The following is a 7,098-nucleotide window of genomic DNA, read 5'->3' on the forward strand; positions in this document are numbered from 1 at the left end:
AAGGACTGAGTTCAGTTCATACAGACAGGCATGTAGTAGTGGAGGACTGAGTTCAGTTCAGTTCAGACAGACAGCAGCAGTAGTGGAGGACCTGAGTTCAGTTCATACAGACAGACAGCAGCAGTAGTAGAGGACTGAGTTCAGTTCATACAGACAGGCATGTAGTAGTGGAGGACTGAGTTCAGTTCATACAGACAGACAGCAGCAGTAGTGGAGGACCTGAGTTCAGTTCATACAGACAGACAGCAGCAGTAGTAGAGGACTGAGTTCAGTTCATACAGACAGGCAGTAGTAGTGGAGGACTGAGTTCAGTTCATACAGACAGGCAGTAGTAGTGGAGGACTGAGTTCAGTTCATACAGACAAGCAGTAGTAGTGGAGGACTGAGTTCAGTTCATACAGACAAGCAGTAGTAGTGGAGGACTGAGTTCAGTTCATACAGACAGGCAGTAGTAGTGGAGGACTGAGTTCAGTTCATACAGACAGCAGTAGTAGTGGAGGACTGAGTTCAGTTCAGACAGTAGTAGTAGTGGAGGACTGAGTTCAGTTCAGACAGACAGCAGCAGTAGTGGAGGACCTGAGTTCAGTTCATACAGACAGACAGCAGCAGTAGTAAAGGACTGAGTTCAGTTCATACAGACAGGCATGTAGTAGTGGAGGACTGAGTTCAGTTCAGTTCAGACAGACAGCAGCAGTAGTGGAGGACCTGAGTTCAGTTCATACAGACAGACAGCAGCAGTAGTAGAGGACTGAGTTCAGTTCATACAGACAGGCATGTAGTAGTGGAGGACTGAGTTCAGTTCATACAGACAGACAGCAGCAGTAGTGGAGGACCTGAGTTCAGTTCATACAGACAGACAGCAGCAGTAGTAGAGGACTGAGTTCAGTTCATACAGACAGGCAGTAGTAGTGGAGGACTGAGTTCAGTTCATACAGACAGGCAGTAGTAGTGGAGGACTGAGTTCAGTTCATACAGACAAGCAGCAGTAGTGGAGGACTGAGTTCAGTTCATACAGACAGGCAGTAGTAGTGGAGGACTGAGTTCAGTTCATACAGACATGTAGTAGTGGAGGACTGAGTTCAGTTCATACAGACAGGCAGTAGTAGTGGAGGACTGAGATCAGTTCATACAGACAGGCAGTAGTAGTGGAGGACTGAGTTCAGTTCATACAGACAGGCAGTAGTAGTAGAGGACTGAGTTCAGTTCATACAGACAGGCAGCAGTAGTGGAGGACTGAGATCAGTTCATACAGACAGGCAGCAGTGGAGGACTGAGATCAGTTCATACAGACATGTAGTAGTGGAGGACTGAGTTCAGTTCATACAGACAGTAGTAGTTAGTAGAGGACTGAGATCAGTTCATACAGACAGGCAGCAGTGGAGGACTGAGATCAGTTCATACAGACAGGCAGCAGTGGAGGACTGAGATCAGTTCATACAGACAGGCAGTAGTAGTGGAGGACTGAGTTCAGTTCATACAGACAGGCAGTAGTAGTAGAGGACTGAGTTCAGTTCATACAGACAGGCAGCAGTAGTGGAGGACTGAGATCAGTTCATACAGACAGGCAGCAGTGGAGGACTGAGATCAGTTCATACAGACATGTAGTAGTGGAGGACTGAGTTCAGTTCATACAGACAGTAGTAGTAGTAGAGGACTGAGATCAGTTCACACAGACAGGCAGCAGTGGAGGACTGAGATCAGTTCATACAGACAGGCAGCAGTGGAGGACTGAGATCAGTTCATACAGACATGTAGTAGTGGAGGACTGAGATCAGTTCATACAGACATGTAGTAGTGGAGGACTGAGTTCAGTTCATACAGACAGGCAGTAGTAGTAGAGGACTGAGTTCAGTTCAGACAGGCAGTAGTAGTGGAGGACTGAGTTCAGTTCATACAGACAGGCAGTAGTAGTGGATGCCTGAGTTCAGTTCACACAGACATGTAGTAGTGGAGGACTGAGTTCAGTTCATACAGACAGGCAGTAGTAGTAGAGGACTGAGTTCAGTTCATACAGACAGGCAGTAGTAGTGGAGGACTGAGTTCAGTTCATACAGACAGGCAGTAGTAGTGGAGGACTGAGTTCAGTTCATACAGACATGTAGTAGTGGAGGACTGAGTTCAGTTCATACAGACAGGCAATAGTAGTGGAGGACTGAGTTCAGTTCATACAGACAGGCAGTAGTAGTGGAGGACTGAGTTCAGTTCATACAGACAGGCAGTAGTAGTGGAGGACTGAGTTCAGTTCATACAGACATGTAGTAGTGGAGGACTGAGTTCAGTTCATACAGACAGGCAGTAGTAGTGGAGGACTGAGTTCAGTTCATACAGACATGTAGTAGTGGAGGACTGAGTTCAGTTCATACAGACAGGCAGTAGTGGAGGACTGAGATCAGTTCATACAGACAGCAGTAGTAGTGGAGGACTGAGTTCAGTTCATACAGACATGTAGTAGTAGAGGACTGAGTTCAGTTCATACAGACAGTAGTAGTAGAGGACTGAGTTCAGTTCATACAGACATGTAGTAGTAGAGTATTGAATTCAGTTCATACAGACAGGCAGTAGTGGAGGACTGAGTTCAGTTCATACAGACAGCAGTAGTAGTGGAGGACTGAGTTCAGTTCATACAGACAGGCAGCAGTAGTGGAGGACTGAGTTCAGTTCAGACAGACAGCAGCAGTAGTAGAGGACTGAGTTCAGTTCACACACAGGCAGTAGTAGAGGACTGAGTTCAGTTCATACAGACAGGCAGTAGTAGTAGAGGACTGAGTTCAGTTCATACAGACATGTAGCAGTAGTAGAGGACTGAGTTCAGTTCATACAGACAGACAGGCAGTAGTAGTGGAGGACTGAGTTCAGTTCAGACAGGCTGCAGTAGTAGTGGAGGACTGAGTTCAGTTCAGACAGTAGTAGTAGTGGAGGACTGAGTTCAGTTCATACAGACAGACAGCAGCAGTAGTGGAGGACCTGAGTTCAGTTCATACAGACAGACAGCAGCAGTAGTAGAGGACTGAGTTCAGTTCATACAGACAGGCAGTAGTAGTGGAGGACTGAGTTCAGTTCATACAGGCAGGCAGCAGCAGTAGTGGAGGACCTGAGTTCAGTTCATACAGACAGACAGCAGCAGTAGTAGAGGACTGAGTTCAGTTCATACAGACAGGCAGTAGTAGTGGAGGACTGAGTTCAGTTCATACAGGCAGGCAGTAGTAGTGGAGGACTGAGTTCAGTTCATACAGACAGGCAGTAGTGGAGGACTGAGATCAGTTCATACAGACAGCAGTAGTAGTGGAGGACTGAGTTCAGTTCATACAGACATGTAGTAGTAGAGGACTGAGTTCAGTTCATACAGACAGTAGTAGTAGAGGACTGAGTTCAGTTCATACAGACATGTAGTAGTAGAGTATTGAATTCAGTTCATACAGACAGGCAGTAGTGGAGGACTGAGTTCAGTTCATACAGACAGCAGTAGTATTGGAGGACTGAGTTCAGTTCATACAGACAGGCAGCAGTAGTGGAGGACTGAGTTCAGTTCAGACAGACAGCAGCAGTAGTAGAGGACTGAGTTCAGTTCACACACAGGCAGTAGTAGAGGACTGAGTTCAGTTCATACAGACAGGCAGTAGTAGTAGAGGACTGAGTTCAGTTCATACAGACATGTAGCAGTAGTAGAGGACTGAGTTCAGTTCATACAGACAGACAGGCAGTAGTAGTGGAGGACTGAGTTCAGTTCAGACAGGCTGCAGTAGTAGTGGAGGACTGAGTTCAGTTCAGACAGTAGTAGTAGTGGAGGACTGAGTTCAGTTCATACAGACAGACAGCAGCAGTAGTGGAGGACCTGAGTTCAGTTCATACAGACAGACAGCAGCAGTAGTAGAGGACTGAGTTCAGTTCATACAGACAGGCAGTAGTAGTGGAGGACTGAGTTCAGTTCATACAGGCAGGCAGCAGCAGTAGTGGAGGACCTGAGTTCAGTTCATACAGACAGACAGCAGCAGTAGTAGAGGACTGAGTTCAGTTCATACAGACAGGCAGTAGTAGTGGAGGACTGAGTTCAGTTCATACAGGCAGGCAGTAGTAGTGGAGGACTGAGTTCAGTTCATACAGACAGGCAGTAGTAGTGGAGGACTGAGTTCAGTTCATACAGACAGGCAGCAGTAGTGGAGGACTGAGTTCAGTTCATACAGACAGGCAGCAGTAGTGGAGGACTGAGTTCAGTTCATACAGACAGGCAGCAGTAGTGGAGGACTGAGTTCAGTTCACACAGACAGGCAGCAGTAGTGGAGGACTGAGTTCAGTTCACACAGACAGGCAGCAGTAGTGGACTGAGTTCAGTTCACACAGCCAGGCTGCAGTAGTAGAGGACTGAGTGCAGTTCACACAGACAGGCTGCAGTAGTAGAGGACTGAGTTCAGTTCATACAGACAGGCAGTAGTAGTGGAGGACTGAGTTCAGTTCATACAGACAGGCAGTAGTAGTGGAGGACTGAGTTCAGTTCATACAGACAGGCAGCAGTAGTGGAGGACTGAGTTCAGTTCATACAGACAGGCAGCAGTAGTGGAGGACTGAGTTTAGTTCATACAGACAGGCAGCAGTAGTGGAGGACTGAGTTCAGTTCATACAGACAGGCAGCAGTAGTGGAGGACTGAGTTCAGTTCACACAGACAGGCAGCAGTAGTGGAGGACTGAGTTCAGTTCACACAGACAGGCAGCAGTAGTGGACTGAGTTCAGTTCACACAGCCAGGCTGCAGTAGTAGAGGACTGAGTGCAGTTCACACAGACAGGCTGCAGTAGTAGAGGACTGAGTTCAGTTCACACAGACAGGCAGCAGGGGGAGTCATTGTCTGTTCTGCGTTACAGATCTAGGATTCTGCTTGGATGTCGTCTGTCATAGCCAGACCTTGGGCAAATAAAATAATTATATAGTTCTGATGTTACCCCATGGTTTATGATAGGAGTGTGTTTTATGGATATGTACGAGTGAGTATCAGTGATACTCAAGACCTGTCCAGACAACTCCGAGCCTGAGAGTGATTGATGGGTGGTGACATGGTGATGGCACCACCTTACCCTCTGATAGGCTTGCTGCTAATCACATGGACAAGGGGGCCCTAATCAGTAATCCTAGATCAGCAATGCTACTCTGAGACACTGTGAATACAGGTTTAGATCTTCCCTAAATTGTAGGTGTGTGTGAGTAGGTGGCGGGTGGGGAGAGGAGTGTACTGAAGGTGTTTGTGGTGGCCTGGCCAGTCATTTGTGGGGTGTCTCTGTAGCCTCAGTCCTTTAGCTCTTAATCTGAAACTCATCCTGCTCTCTACCTCTTCTCTGTCTCTCTGTTGAAGGATGTCGTTCTCTGACCACTCCTCCTTTCCTGAGCTCGTGCCTTCAACAGAATAGCAACACCAGCAGAGCTACAGCACCCCTCATTCTGAAATGACAACTCTTCAGAAAATATATAGTCTACGATGCTCAGATTACAAATGGTTAACTAGGGAGCTAGGATATCAGTTTAGCAATTTACAGGAACATTTCATTAATAGGTCAATAAACATATTTTTTGTCACTTATAATTTAAAATATAAAGTATAAGTGGAAAAATATCACCATCTGGGAATTAATAGATTAATTAATAGCTATTAACAGACAACATAGTATACAATTAAGTGTGAATGGTGAACTCCTACTTTGAAGGGACAGGAAGTGTTGGTTGTGCATTTGGCCAATGACAGGTGTGACGACCCTCCCACTCTGTCTGCCGTATTCTCTCTTTGTTCTTGTTTCCTTATTAGGATGCTGGTGGAGTTGGGAGGGTCGTCAGCTACATGGGAAACACCTGGGCCTGCTGTGTCCCAGGATAAATACACCACTTCCCCATTCATGGAGGAGACTCTCTCCATGCAGACACCTTTATAGATGTTGTGGTTCTTGGTGACTTTTTGGTTGTTTGCTTTAGCCCCTTTCAACACCCTGCATTATCACATTCATGCAAAACACTCACACTACTGATTACACACACTATTGTATTTAAGTTGCTTTATTTAATAAATATATATTTTGTTACTTCTTATCTCCACGTTGTCTCCCTTTTGTTACGGGCTTTGAGCCAGCTCGTGACACAGGCATTCCACATTTAATCCCACCTACTTCTGAAAATCGAAATATGAAGTTGTTTTTTGGATTAACTTGCAATAACGAGAACTATGACGCAAGCTTTTTTTTCAGTTTTTGCAATATATATATATTTTAAAGTTTATTTTGGAAAACAATTGGCCAAAATGTTTACAGCCCTTGTGGAACCCGTTCGAAACATCCACAGTTATGGAGAAAGTTTTGGCTAAAGTAAAATCTGTGAAAATCACGAGAAGTGCAATAGTTCTGATTTCTTGTGTTTGCGGATCAGAAAAAATGTGTGTTGGATATCAAGTTGAGTTGAGTTGAATGATATAATGTATCATGCTTTGAGCTACAGAGCAGGGCCCCTGTCAAGTGAGATTTCTGGAGTCTCTGAGGATGTTGACATTGCTCTATTAAAGGAAATTTGAGGAGTGGTCGATGCACGAAGGATGAATCATTTGGTAAATGTCAGGAAGGAGAAGAGTTTGTCTGTCGGTAGACCGATCGAATAGCTTTGAAGGTCCAGTGGTAGTGAAGACCAGTAGTCCTACAATGTAGCCTCCACCACAGCCTGAGTATCAACAGCAGGACATAAATTCTGCATGTGAAGAAAGTGTATCCTTTATAGCAATGGTGATAAATGGAACTGGACAAATTGAAAGGAAGTCAAGAAAGATCTTTCTGGGATTAAAATACTTTACATCTGAAGAGCTTCATGGAGTACTGTCTCGTGCGGTCCCAACCTAGAGTCGATTGGAGCATCAATCGAATTCACATTATTTAACAATCGCCATCAAAGTCTGTCAGTTTAAGATAGAGATATCTGCTTTGGATGCTTCTCAATCGACCCCATCCGCCGATGTCGCACTTCCGCATCTGCGGTGAAAGGTGGCAGAGCTAGAGCGATGTTTGTCAGACCATTGGACATTCCAAAAATCAGTCTTCTTGCAAAAACGTAATTTGTAGAGTCATACCCAAGAAGACTC

The sequence above is a fragment of the Oncorhynchus clarkii genome, chromosome 29 (genome assembly GCF_045791955.1).
Source record: "Oncorhynchus clarkii lewisi isolate Uvic-CL-2024 chromosome 29, UVic_Ocla_1.0, whole genome shotgun sequence".
Taxonomy (NCBI): Eukaryota; Metazoa; Chordata; class Actinopteri; order Salmoniformes; family Salmonidae; genus Oncorhynchus; species Oncorhynchus clarkii.